This window comes from Struthio camelus, chromosome 4 (genome assembly GCF_040807025.1).
Source record: "Struthio camelus isolate bStrCam1 chromosome 4, bStrCam1.hap1, whole genome shotgun sequence".
In the NCBI taxonomy this organism is placed as follows: domain Eukaryota; kingdom Metazoa; phylum Chordata; class Aves; order Struthioniformes; family Struthionidae; genus Struthio; species Struthio camelus.
The window spans coordinates 31,986,502-32,000,720 of record NC_090945.1 but is presented as its reverse complement, the minus strand read 5'-3'; the positions used below and the strand labels follow the sequence as shown (position 1 = coordinate 32,000,720).

General features: G+C 37.4%; 1 long non-coding RNA gene across 1 annotated transcript in view; it reads left to right on the top strand.

Annotated features, from left to right (window-relative positions):
• The window catches only part of LOC138067041 (uncharacterized), a 59,817-nt gene extending 56,241 nt beyond the window's left edge, over positions 1–3,576 (top strand). The window contains exon 3 of the long non-coding RNA XR_011140712.1: positions 3,498–3,576. This is a non-coding gene — a long non-coding RNA (uncharacterized lncRNA). The remainder of the gene's footprint in view (positions 1–3,497) is intronic.
• Positions 3,577–14,219: the final 10,643 nt, after the last annotated feature.

Genomic DNA, 14,219 nt, shown 5'->3' with positions numbered 1-14,219 from the left:
AGCAAAAAGGGGATCACTAACTCATTCATAGGAGTTCAATTTTTTTTTTTTAAGGGGGGGAACAGGTGTGGTCTGTCCTTCAAAGTGAAAAGGTAAGTGGTCTACTAGTCTAAAAAAAGATAAGATATCTCAGTGTTTATAATATAGCTGATACACCAAGAACACTTTCATAAAAAGCAGTTAAGTCTTGACAGTAACTGCTGTTGTAAAGGCTCTACACTTGATTCAATGTTGCTGCCTTTATTTCTCAGATCTTTGGAAAAACTCATTAAATTTCATTAGGTTAAAATATGTCAAATTTAAACACTGCTTGTCACTTGTAGAGGGGGGGGAAAAATCCTTGAAGTAATACAGTACAACAGTTTAATAAAAAAAAAAAAAAAAAGGGCACGTTCTGAAAAGCATGTTCAAAATGCTCATTAGAAATGCTAGAAAAGTTTCTCTCTGAAACTTCAGCCCAATTTTATTTCTAATTGGGGGAGAGTTATGATGCTGGAATGATATCAAAATTGTGCTTCCTATTTACTTTTCACAGCCTGCATCTTTATCTGGAGGGAGAATTCTAAATCATACTCTTTCACAAGAAATTTTTCTTAATTAGGATTTCCTTAATTCATTGTAAGCTTCATTTTTTTTAAACATTTTTATTTTGTAAAGTATATGCAATTGAGTCATGATATGGAGTACACCGCTTTGAAGAGAAGACAATAAGAATATTCTGTGTGTGTCGGCTATGTTATATGCAGTTGTATTTAAGATTACCAAAAGGAAAGAAAAGTATTTGTGGGGAAAACATCTGTGCTGTTTGCCTGCCACTTTTAACACACAGTTCTTCTTCACACTATTCTTTTCAGCAGCTTCCATTTGGAATTCTTGCCTCTTCCCAGCAATGATATCTTAAAAGCTGCAACCAGTCAGTTTTCACCAACTTTAAACATTATTATGGTACATGTGCATTTAAAAACTGCTTTTTTCAAATCTAGAGTGTATTTTAAGAAGGTGTGCTGTTCTTCTATAATGCTTTCTGTTGCCAATAGATGTATCAAGTGCAACGCTGTCGTTATTTATGCTTTCCTTGCTACCTCTGTGGCAGGCAATCTTGAATGTGTGTAATGTTTCTGAAAGCCTTATCAGCCTTCTAGTGCAACAGCTGAGCTAATGCAGTTATTCTTAAAGACTGAGTGGCTAGTGTTTGGAAATCATGACATCTTGGGTTTAGGCAAAACTCCCAGCGCTGGATCCATGTGTGCATGTATCTTTGTCTGTAGGTGGCAGTGAACATACGCTATGCAACAGCATTTCCAACATGGGGTCACAAAGTGAGAAGCTACTTAGTTTCCTATTTTCGGTGCTTTTCCTTTTCCATGGTGTTTTATTTTTTAAATTAAATTCTGTAGAGCTTTAAAGATTGAATCTCTATGTAAGTGTTGTTGACCTTTTAGCAAAAAAACCTCTACTGATTTCTTAGTTCAAATGCTGATGTTTTATATCCATTCTTTAAGCTAGTATTTGTTTAACTATGTCAAGGGTGTATCTTAGAGCCCATTTCTTAATGGGGAAAGATAATAATATGGAAGTTACATTTATAAAAACAGAACATGCTAACTTTTCATTTTGCTCCCTGCTTGAAGTATTTCATTTTCTGCTGTTTTGCTGTTCTTTGAAATAGAAGTCTGTGTGAATATCTGTTTTAAAGAAATCCTTTAAAGCTAAAAGACCTGCTGTTTCGCTGGGGATCTGAAGCCCTAGGAAAAAATAAAGCATATATAGAAATAGCAGGATGGCTGCTCTCTGGATAGGTGAATGTGAGAGTGTTCGCTCTGTGTGTGTGTGTGTGTGTGTGTGTTGGGGAAAGGAGATAGATGTCTGTGATAGAAGGTCAGTGGAGCCTGCAGGGAGGCAGTAGCCTGTAACAGGGAGGAAAAACCTTCTGGGAGTGCTGAAGAATGAAGTCAGGTGTGAGGGCAGTTTCTAAGGCAAGAAAAATAAGACTCTGAGTGTTTATCTCCTTAAACCCTGCTTAAACTGGGAAAAAGCTTGATTCAGGCTAATATCACTAGTATGTTTTTCCAATAAGACTGCTTAACTTTCTTTCTAATAATCTTTGCATTGCACCTTTTCTTCCTCTGAGCCTAGTAGATATGTCCAAATATTGCAGGTCTGTGGATCTACATGTGGCAATGGTCCTTCAGTGTGATAGTGAGAAAGTGATGTTCAACAATTCCCGGTGGCAAGGCTGGAATAGAGAGGGGAAAAACAATTCCAATATGCTAGTGTCTATTTAGGTTTCTCATCTCTAACGGGAAATATGAGACGGACTGTGCTATATCTGTCATGTGAGAAGCTTAATCTAGGGTTTTTTATTTTCACACTTTCTCCCATGTTACCACTTGCATTGCTTAACTCTAGGCTCCAGATGGGATATTACTAGTTTTCATCTCTGGTCTTAGGAGTGATTTCAATCTTTAAAATGAGTGTAAATGAAATTAGAATGAAACAAAAAAGGCCTGCAGGAAAGGCATGTCATCTACTGTGTATCATGTTTGCCAGCACCATAGAAAAGGAGATTATCACTTTTTCCCTCCCTCCAGAGAAGAAGCTTTTGTGCATGCCATCCACAGTTGCATACTATGCAGTGTTGGAAATGCACTAGAACAAATCACTCAAGACTTCTTTTATGAGCTATTGAGATTCTGTCAGCATAGTACACTTGGAACAGCTTAAAAGGTCTCATAAATTTTCAGGTATCCTAGGATTTTTCTTTCCTATGGGACAGAAATAATGCAAATTGTCCATGTTGCAAATGAGGAAAAAATCACCGAGGTTTACTACTTCTGTTCATACTGTACTGGCCCTTAAACATGAACAAGCAGTATAAAGATATAAAGGGGAAATGGGGGTGAGGTTAGAGAGAACTTGGGCCAAGAATATAAGGACTTGGTGCTGATTCTGTCTCTGTTATTGACAGAGTACGTGTTATTTAGGGAGAGTGTGCATGGCAGATGCAGGTGAACTAGTGTTTGCCTTGTTGGTGCGCTGTGCTTTTTGGGCTTGGTTTGGGTCTAGGAGCTGTGAAGCTGTTTCCCTTTGCTGAGAGATTCCCCTATGGTGAGAAACAGGATTTGCTTTCTGAATAGGAGGAATACATGTATGAATAGCTACTGGACAGAGCTGGCACACGAATAAACCAGCTTTTACCATGGCAAGCAGAGTAAGCTTGTGCCTGCCTGCACCTCTCTGGATAAACATTCTTTTTACCCCTGGCCCTCAAGATTGCTTAGACACCCACTGAAATCAAGATAACAATCTATTTAAATATTTGTACCTAATCCAAGTTACTAGTCTAACGTCCTGCAATATCCAGTGGAGAAAGGTGGGCATCTCCTTCTGCAAGAGTGATCTCACTTAAACACTATCTTAAGGTGGGATGAATAGTCTTTTGCAAATTTCTTCTTTTTCATTAACGTATGGATCTTGTATTGCTGTTGATTCTTTAGATGACTCCAATTACAAGATGAATCCTGTCTTCAGAATACTGTGGATGTGTTCAATTTCTGGTCTGCATTTCAGTCCCCCTTATGTGAAAGCATTTTTCTATCTCTGAGGTAAGGTGAAATAGAGATGTTAAACTGTGCAGAGTTTTGATGTTGGAGGAAGGGGGCATACTGGGAGATGAGGAGGTTACATTTAGGTACCCTAGGATAGATACAGCTTCTATGGGAATTTGGTCAAGTAAACAGTGAATTCAAAATGATGATTATCACAGGATATAGAGCAAAAGCGCTGCAAAATGAAAAAATATATGGGAGAAAAGTGCATGTAAAGAGCATTTCCAAGATGCTATTGGTGAATGAGTGTAAAAGGAAATGTCTTACAGATGAGCAAAGAGAAGTGGAAACAGCGGAGTTAATTACTCCAAGCTCAGCTAGTTTAGGAGAAGCAATCTGATATCCAAGAATGCAGATGAAATCTTGTGCCTCCCCCCCCAGAGTCAGTCTTGGCCATTGAAAGCTGTGGAATCAGGATTTTTCTCACCACTCTAAATGTCTGTTATGTTGCTGGAAGCTTGCATTCTTTCAAAATTAAGTATAAATTTCAGTGTATTTATAAAATAACTTATTAACTAAATTAGACTATAACTTTATAAGATGACTTTCTTAAAGTAAGCTGATAAACTTGACAACCTTACCTTCATGGCTACTTTGGCTTTAATTCTGCAGGCTACTTATTTGGGTACGTAATTTGAAGTATAGGAGCTTTTCTGTTACGTCATTGCTTGCTGACCTAAAGCTTTGCACTGACCTGAGCTAGTGTTTGAAGAAATGTTTGATACGAGGTCAGAAGAGTGGTAACTTGAATTATGCACACTGAAAAGTTGCTACTGGTCTGTGTTCTGTAACCACCTGAGAAATTATAGTTTCAGGTTTAATAGTAACTGCTTTGATGGCAAAGTTCCTCCTGATAGAAGAATGACACTCATTTTTTTTTTTTTCAAAGATGTCTTTTATCTAAAATATACCAGAAAATAAAGACCTGATAAACTATTTCCTTGAATTTTTTTAACTCAGAATTAAGTCTCCTCAGTATAGATTTCTTCTACCAAGTCTCCATCTGAAGAGAATTAAAAACCAAAGTTTATAGAAGTAAGAGCATGAAGTCAAAAAGTAACTACAAAGTATACACTGATCAAAATGCAGTTATACTATACAGAGCATCTATTTCTGAAAGGTAAAATCAAGTTTTGGAATAAACAGTAGACCAGTTAACCGCTGAAGCGATATATGCCTCAACCAGATAATGCCAGATTAGAGATCTGGGACTTACTCTATTCCCCTTGAAGGGTAATGGTGATACTTCACAGATAGCAAAAGTTGCTTTTTTGGCTGTTATACTTGACTGCAGAAATGATAACTCCTGAATTATCTAAAGGCTAATTAAGGAGACAAATATTAAATAAAGGCCAGATGTTCATTTCTTGTTCACATAAAAGCCGACTCAAGGCTATTTGAATTCTAGGTCCATAGAACTGAGCAGTGAAGGTGTTGTCAGAACAGGACTTTGAGCTAGGATTTCAGTTGCACTCTTAAATCCACTTCTGGCTTGATTAATGATTAGAACTTTGCTAATGTTAATACAGTAACAGCTGCATATAAACCAAGATCAAGAAGAACATCTCAAAATTAAACTCTAACTGCTTTATAGGTGGTGGTTCCGTAAAATAATTACGGTTGCCAAGAATGAGGGAGATATACCAGACCTGAGGCAGACAAGTTTGACAGGGTTTATGGCTGGGACTTGTTTGCAGAACAATTCTATGCCCAAGGCTGGCTGAACAGCAGAACTGTGAAGGAGATGACATACATAGATGCTCATAAAGGTACTTATTTGCAGGTTTCCTTTGCTTTTTGTGAGAAACTTCTTGTGACATAATCATTTCTGCTATTCTTTCTCTAAATCTTGGTTTCCTCCCTTTCTGTCTGAGGGGATAAAAACAGTCTAAGAAGTTTGACTGCAATGTTATAACTGGTACACTGAACTTGTTTCATGGGTATGATATATACGGTTCACCTATTTAAAGGTCTGTGACTCAATTCACAAACTCTGAGAACATAAAATTGATTGTTTCTTAAGGTACTAAGGAGCTTGTAATTGGGATATCAGGGATTAGCATCTAGTATCTAAAATTTTACATTAATTTTCAAAGTATTAAATATATTTCAGCTATTCCCTATAATCCAATACGTGAAGGCAGAAATATGTGATTTGCTTAACAGAATTCTAGTTGATATTAGAGAGATGGTAAGTGGCATCTGACTCTTAGTTTTTTGATCTGCCAACATGGAGATACTGCCTAACCATCAACTACTGCAGCTCATGTGCAACCATTAGAAAGCTGAGTTTCTTTCCCCTAATATCTACATAATGAAAGCAATTACCTAGTCAACTCCATAAATAAATGACATTATTTAATTGATCTTTGCATGTTCAGTATTTAGTGAATTTCAAATGTGGTGCTGGAAGGCAAAATTAGACAGTCTTTCAGTATCATTTGCCTAGAATCTAAGGACCTGTTGTAATTCCTTTCTAGTCGGAGTTTAGTTGAAGAGACCCTTAGGCAAATACAACTTGTAATTTTGTGGAAATGTTAAGTAAACTTTTCCAGTGGTTTAGGAGACCAACTTTTAAAGCTCATGGAAGCACATAAGCATAAATGAGGTCATCTTCCCATGAAACCTAGGCCATGAAATCCTTTGGTCGAGGTTTTAAGTACCTTCTGAAAATGAGATGTAGTCATTATCAAAAAGAAAATGGAGGAGCTGGAATATCAAGGTTTAAATAAATTGCTGTAATACTAAGCATACAGGAGACTTGGTAGAAAGGAAGGTGGAATGCAATACTGTTATGCCAGGATACAAAATACACAGAAATATAATATCTGCCATACTGGTAGCAGAGTAGTATGGCATGTTCAAGTGTAATGTAGTAAAATTAAGTGAGCAGCATAGAATCGATATGGACCTAAATTCTAAACCTAAACAATTTTTAAAAAAGTCTCCATTGCTGGCAAGCTAACCAGGATATTGATGCTAAATTGGGTGTACTGATTGCTTAGTCGAACATTCTTTTGAGTAACTTGTTTTTGTTACTAACTTTTCCTAAACGATTTAATTTTTTTAATTTGGCAAAAATTGATGTAAAAATGGGACATTCTAATTTTGGCTAGATTACAGTGGAAAAGTCTATGCTTGTGTCTAAAAGCAGCCATCATTACTTGTCACATCATCACTGACTTTCAGTGGATTGAAGAGCCATAACTGTTTTGTCTTTTTCATTTCAAATGTGCTTTAGACTATATCTCTGGTCAAAGCCTAGGAATATCACTGAGAGGTACTGTTCCAGAAGCAGTTGAGAATATGTAGCCCAGAGAATCAGTTTACACCTTGTGTTCTCTTGCTTCTTTCTAGTGGTTGTAATTTGCTGATATTTGATGCTACTGAGGAAAAAATAGCTCCATTCAGTTCCTGTCACTCTGTGCCCATATTGGGAAAGTAACAGTCATGCTAGAACTGTTCTTTTGTGGAGGGGGTGGGGGGAAAGGGTTGTGATGTTTGGCATGTGGTGGGCAGAGTTTTTTTGCTTTGCCTTTTAATAAAGGGCACTTCAGTGTTTTCTGCTGAATTTTTTAGTGGGCATATGTGTTAAGAAATGCTTAGTTCAGTTTTTCCAATAAAACCATCTTTATTAACATCAGTAGCCAAGTGACTTGCAATTTAGCTCACCTGTAAGAGTTACTAAAGCTTTCCCAAGATAGGCATCCTTGCACAAAGAGTTGGCCAAGCCCAGAAACTGCTCTTTTAAGCAGACTGTTAAGCAAGGAGGAGATAACCTACTGAAGGATTTTGGTTGGCTGCTGTGATTGAAAAGGGTGAAGAAGTCTGTTTCATTAAATACGAACTAGGAACTTCATAAAGGAAAAATTCAATCATCTGTCCAGTCATTTGACCACTGCTGGGGAAATTGCAACAGCACTTCCAAAGATTCCCAGAAGAAGGCACAGGTGGCTTGAACAGCATGGCCTCTAATACTAGTCCCTTTCAAAATGACCTGTAGCACCTGCAGAAGGCCCCTGTTTTGTATGAGTAAAGTGTGTGGCTGGCTTAGCAAATGGAGATTTTTCAAATTCTTCCAACTATGATATATCCCTGAGCAGGAGCATAGTTTGCTCCTAAACTGAACTGAAGTTCCTCATTTCCAAATAAGCAAGAGTAAATGGTCAGAAGCTTTCAGTTAAATTTCCAGTTAAAAGTTTGAGGGCACCTGGTATGATATCAGGTGTTTTGTGTTTTTTTGTTTTTTTTTTTGTTTTTATAGTGCTATTTGTCCAATAGAATTGGAAATGCCTCGAGTAAGCTATGAAGTGGGGCTATGGTATTTGAACTTTGAGAAAGGTGCATTTTATGTGACTAGTGAATCTGCTGAGCTGTCAGAAAAGGCAGTTGGGCTACAGCCTCCCCACTCAGGTGGGAGGAGGATCTTCATGGGAGCGCTCCTAGTAAGAGCCAAGGTCATACCTGGAAACAGAAAAGTACATGAAGTAAGAGTGTATGAGGCCAACATATACTAGTGTGAGTACCCAGCAGGGCGCACTCTTTGAAGTGAAGACAAATGGGATTGACACTGGAAGTTTTGCTTGATGTGTACACTCAATTACTGTAATCCAAGTAAATGTTAATGTGTATACTGAAAAGACAAAGATCCTCCAAAGTGTTCTTGTGCTAGCATTATTAACCAGTCCTGTTTTTCTCATTTTTCTGCTAAAGAGCAGAATGGTGAATAAATATCCTGAGAATCAATAAACCTGTTCTGTACATATTTATTGGAGTCCATAACTGTAAAGTAAACCTTGACAATTCAGAGCTTGTTTTTAAGGAAAAAAAGGCAAACAAAGAAAAACCTTCCACTCTTCCTAGGGAATGTTATTTGTAGCAAAGTCATTAAGGCTTCCCCATTAGTTTTGAGCCAAGTTCTGAATATCCCTGAACACTAGAGGGTAGGTTTTTAAACTATGTTGTTAAAGAAGAACTGCATGGAGAATACCATTTTTTAAAATACAAAGTGCTTAGGGAGTTGAATACCACTGAGTATTAAAATTAGTCATTAATCAAAAAAGCAATTTGTTGAGCATTTCAAAATCATTACTACTTTAAAAGTCCTAGATTATATTTTAAGAATTTCAGTGGGCATAAAAAAGCTTCAGCTATCACAAGGGACTATTCAATCTACACAGTAATTTAAATATCTCTAGCAACCATATGTAGCTTAATTTCCACAGCTTTTTTGTAACTCATTATATAATATTTGTTTCTAATGGGGAAAAATAACCTTCAATAGACCGAGTATGTTTAACTTACTGGACCAAGTATGTTTAAAGCCAGTCTGCAGAGTTCTTCGTAGACCGAGTTAGAGTGGAGTGTCCTGCCATGCAAAAGTCCAATGGCAGCTTCAAGCTGAGCTTATATACTTTCCCATAGGCTCTGTGGGGAAAACAAAAGTAGTGTTTGGTGGTAGGACAAAGACTATGTTCATTTTCAGAATGTCTTCACTTGCTATCTTGTGTGACAATAATACCATGGGCTGGGTCCCAGTATAAATTTGCACGAGGGAGAACAGTTTTTATTTGATAATTCCACCCTCAGAAAAATGGCAATTAACAAGCAGCTGCAAAATTTGCCATTCTCTTTCAGTACAGATGTGTAAGTTCTGAAGCCTCTTGCTTGGGGAAATGCTTCACTGAGGTGCTTTAGGAAAAGGTTTAGAATTAGCAAGGCTACAGAGGCATGTAGTTGCAGAGACCCAAAGAGGTAGAAGTTGACAGCTAGAATAGACAGCTAGGTGGACAGTTGACCACCTTTGGACTCAGAACTAAAGGTGCAGAAAATTCTGAAGTTTTTAAACATTGCCTGTATTTAGGTATAGATATATAACTTTACTAAACCATACAGGTTTTGCTAGTTGAACATTGCATTATGGAAGATTGTTTGCACTTACTGTATATAGAAATGTGAATGTCTTTCAGTCTTTCAAAATGAATAGTTGTATAAAACATTTGTTTCCTCTACTCTGTAGCAAACCCCCTTCCTTCCTAGGAGGGCTTTTCTTTTCCTTGATGTAAGACAATAAAAGGTATTCCATTTTTTTTTTTAAAAAAGTATACTTGATTCCTTATGGGATTCTTGTGAAGGTAATTTAGTATTGCACACATGATGGTATTTCTACATTGTTGTCTTTATATACATTTATTTCAGATACCTTCTGTTTTTCTGTGAGGGCAGACAACCATTCCTGAGAGTTATAAAGAGAGCAGAAAATTCTTTAGTCTTGGAAAATGTTGTGGTTTACTCTTACAATTAAGGTCATAACTTGGAATTTGGGCTAGTCAGCGAAAAGAATGCATGGCTGCATCTGTTTCCACAGATATTGTGCAGATCAGATGCAAATTAGAGAATTTGATAAGTAAATGATTAAGCAGGTAGAATGTATAACCTCCTTGTGATCACAGGCACAAGTGTGACCTACTTGTAAAACAACGATAAATGTGTTTGAAATGCAACATAATTTTGCTATACCAGCACTGAGCTTACTTTCAAGTGGGTGGGAAATTCAGTGGGCAAATTCAATTTATGACATGAACTTGTTTTCTGTGAAGGAGTAACAAACACTTAAGGCCGTATTCAGACCACTGCTAGTAATTCACAGATCTAACATTTATTCAATTTTACAGTAATTCTCATCTGAGAAGAGTATGTAGGTTCAGGGAAAAGAATACAACCTACCTTTTTCTGCTGTATGTTAAGTGCTGGAGTTACCCCATGTGAATAGCCAGCTAAACTCCAATTAACTTGTCAGAGCTGGGATGGAAGGAAAAGGCTTCAGGACATGCTACAGGAGTTGGCTATTACTTTTTTAGCTGTTAATCACTAAGTGCTGTAGGAGAAGGTGTGGATGTGCTCCTATCTCTGTGCTAATCCTATGTCTGCCTGACTGAGCTTCTTGCTTTTTACATGCTAGTACATGGCTTACTGAAATTGTTAGCCTTTGAACTCTTAACTTTAACAAAGCCTGTTCTTTGCCTTCTGGAGAAGAGAAGATTGAGAGGGGATCTCATCAACGTGTACAAGTATCTGAAGGGGGAGTGTCGAGAGGATGAGGCCAGCCTCTTCTCCGTGGTGCCCAGCAACAGGACAAGAGGCAATGGGCAGAAACTGAACCACAGGAAGTTCCATCTGAACCTGAGAAAAAACTTCTTGACTGTGAGGGTGACAGAGCACTGGCACAGGTTGCCCAGAGAGGTGGTGGAGTCTCCTTCGCTGGAGATATTCAAAAGCCGTCTGGATGTGATCCTGGGCAATATGCTCTAGAGGTCTCTGCTTGAGCAGGGAGGTTGGACTAGATGATCTCCAGAGGTCCCTTCCAACCTAAACGATTCTGTGATTCTGTGACCTGTAAAATAGCTTGGATCCTCCACTGAAAATGTAGATAGCTTAAAAATTAAAGCATTCTCCTGGAGTAACATGCCTCAAACTTTGGCAGGAAGGGCAGAGAAACACCCCCAAAGTAGCTCTTCCTTCTCCCAATAACTTGTAGAAAACTGATATCTGGAGAAAAATGATTTTTATTAAGGCTTTGGAAGTGTCCTATTTTTTCTATCTTGTTTGCCTTTTTATACTGAAGGTTAAAACTGTTTAAGATTAGTGGTTATGGGGTTTGAAGATGAGAAGCTTTTACAGACATAATGAAAATATTACAGAACATTACTATAGACAGTTCCAAAAAGCTGGTATCTCCTTGCTCTGCTGAAAGTTCTTTTGTTTTTCCTCCTAATTTCTCTGTGAAAATTTCTTAGGGGAAGAGTATTGCCTACTGGGAAACATTAATTAAAACTATAGGAAATTCTTAAACAGCTTCTTCTAAATACATACCTAACTACAGTAAATAGAAGAATGCCTACTGATTTCAGCAGACACAAGGTCATGGCTTTAGTAGCAAATATTATGATTGCATAAGACAGCTCTAGTTCCACAATGTGTCTTTTAAAATGAAGTGTGGTATAATGGAAACAGGCACAGCTGAACCATGCAACCATAGCAAGTATAACATGACACTCCAGCTGCATGTAAAATGTAATGCCACCTGGTTCCTTGTCAGAGGAAGTACTATCATATTCAGAGCATCTTCATTCTCATAGCTCTGTGAAAGCAGAAAAAATATTTAGCTTAGAAACACAGACAAAAGTGACTCTGCCAGGAGGCAAAAAGAGTAATATCCAGGATCAAGAGGATGTCAGGCCCTAGAATATGAGTAGTCACAGAAGACACAGGAAGATCCCTATAAAACCCTTCGGCTTGCATAGGTTTCTAGAGCTTGCCGATTTCTAAAGCTTTAGCCCAAGTTATCAGCGTGAAGGAAAAGCTGATGGATCTTTACATAAAAATGTATAAGTAGCTAAAAAGTTAAAAGCATTGTTCAGGAGCATGATGCTTTGGCTTAGTGATCAAAAAATGATTGTTTGAGCCATTGAAAGTTTTGTGTTTGTGCCCACTATATTTAGTGAAACTAGCAAACCACGTTGGCAGATAGCTGAAGGGATCAGGACAAGCAAAGCTAAGTGATTAGGCTTCACTGGAGTAAGAAGGAACCTGCGAGGGCCTGTAAATGGCCAAGGACTCTGGTAATCATTTCGGTAAATAAACTATGGTGGTGCCCAATCTCGTTATTCCAATAAGTATACCTCTGCCTTGACAGGTCAGTTTTGTGTCTTCTGGGGATAACAAGCACCGTAATTGTAATTTGCACAATCGCTCTGTGAAATTACAAAGTGCTCTATCTTTGCTATATCATGGCATGGAGGTGATACTTATGTGTTTGATATGATAATATATACATGACAACTTTGTCTCACCTTGCCTTCTCTTGCCGTTACCCTGCTGGAGTGATTAGCAGCTTTTTATTCATTCTGTGTAGCTGGATTTCCTTTCCACAAAATCTAGGATGTGGTTGAAGAGGAGGATGTATGCCTACGTTTTCCATTAACCTGCTCTTGAGCTGGTGTCAGCAGAAGAAGCAATGCCACTGCATCACTCTATCAATAAATTAAACACCATTTAAAAAAAAAATGAATTGAAGGCACTTATTCTAAAACAGTCAATTGCAAGTGATATAAAAGGAGAGATAAAAGGGACTTGTGGGGAACAAGTTAAAAATAATTTTACCCAGGAACATTTTGTATTCTCAGTGTGTGTTTATCTTCAATTCTCTAAAAGTTTATCCCGGTGGGGATAGCAGTGTTTCACTGGTCAGTCAGCAACTGATCTGTTTTATTTGTTTTAATTAGATCTAATGGCACCAGTTTGGGTAATACTTCAGGTTTGAATATTGGTTTTGTTTCTTGAGTCTGCTGCTGGATCTGCTCTTGAGGTCCATAGTCTGCCTCATCTCAGGCACTGTCCAAGAACATGCAACATGAGTGTCTCTGTGTAGCAAGTATTGAAGAACTGCAGAATTTCCTTTGGTAGATCGTCGTTAGGACTGATGAGAAAAGAGTTTAGAAGAAACCCTTTCTCTCTGAGTTAAGAGACAAAGCAGTCGTCTTAAATATTTTTTTCTTTTTCCAGATGTTAAAAATAAAATTTCTGACCATCATGCATGAATGTTTGATCTTTCTTTATAGTGATTCTGACATTTGGAGGAAACTTGTACTGCTGTCCTTATTTATTGTATTTGACATGGTATATATTTAGAATGCAGATTTACTTTTAGGATTCTTCAGACAAAAACTTGTGATATAGAGATGTAGATGTGCAGATGAGAACCAGATTCTGTGACTGCGTTAGTTAGTAGAAGTCTCATAGTGAATGGCTTATTCAGCGTTTGCTGTGGACTAAGTATGATTTGGAAGTATTGGCTTTTCTTTAATAATAAAGAACAGCAGAGTTGCACAATAAATGTAATATTTCTTAAGGATGAAAACAACAAAATTGAAGAGACTTATTTTGAATTTAAAAAATAAATCACAATATTTGAAAAACTGAATTCTAGAGCTTCTGGAACAGTTGAAGTTTAGGAAGAATATTATCTAAATAATCCCTTGGAGGGAGGCTAGATTTTAATAACACTGTGTCATAATTTCTGAACCATTAGAGTACTTCAGGCTAGTCCAGCAATATCAAATTGATCCTCTTGACATAAAGTTGGAATTTTTTTAAAAGCTTCAGAAACCATAGTAGGACTTGTCTTACTTTTCTAGATGAGACCAAGAGAAGAGTAAAAACATGTTAAAACCAGCTAAAATCAAATAAATATCATATGTCTATCTAAATAAGGCTGTGGTGGGGGGTGGGGGGAAGCAAACTGCAGAGCTGGTAGAGTTTGTGTTTTTGAGCCACATGATTGTGGCAGGGGACTGGACTCCATAGCTTGAAAAGTCTTGTTGAAAACCATCCTGTGATATATGATGAGCTGTTCAGAAACTGTAGCTTTATAACCTAGTAAGGAAGTGAAGTGGAATATATATAAACTGTGGTATTTGAAATCTTATTCTGTCTCTTATCAAAGAATATGATGATGATTTTATATGATGAAATTGAAAGCCAGTGTATGTAGAAAAAATAAGTAATTTGATTTGCTAAGTTTAAAAGTATTGACTAAACTTTTTTTTTTTT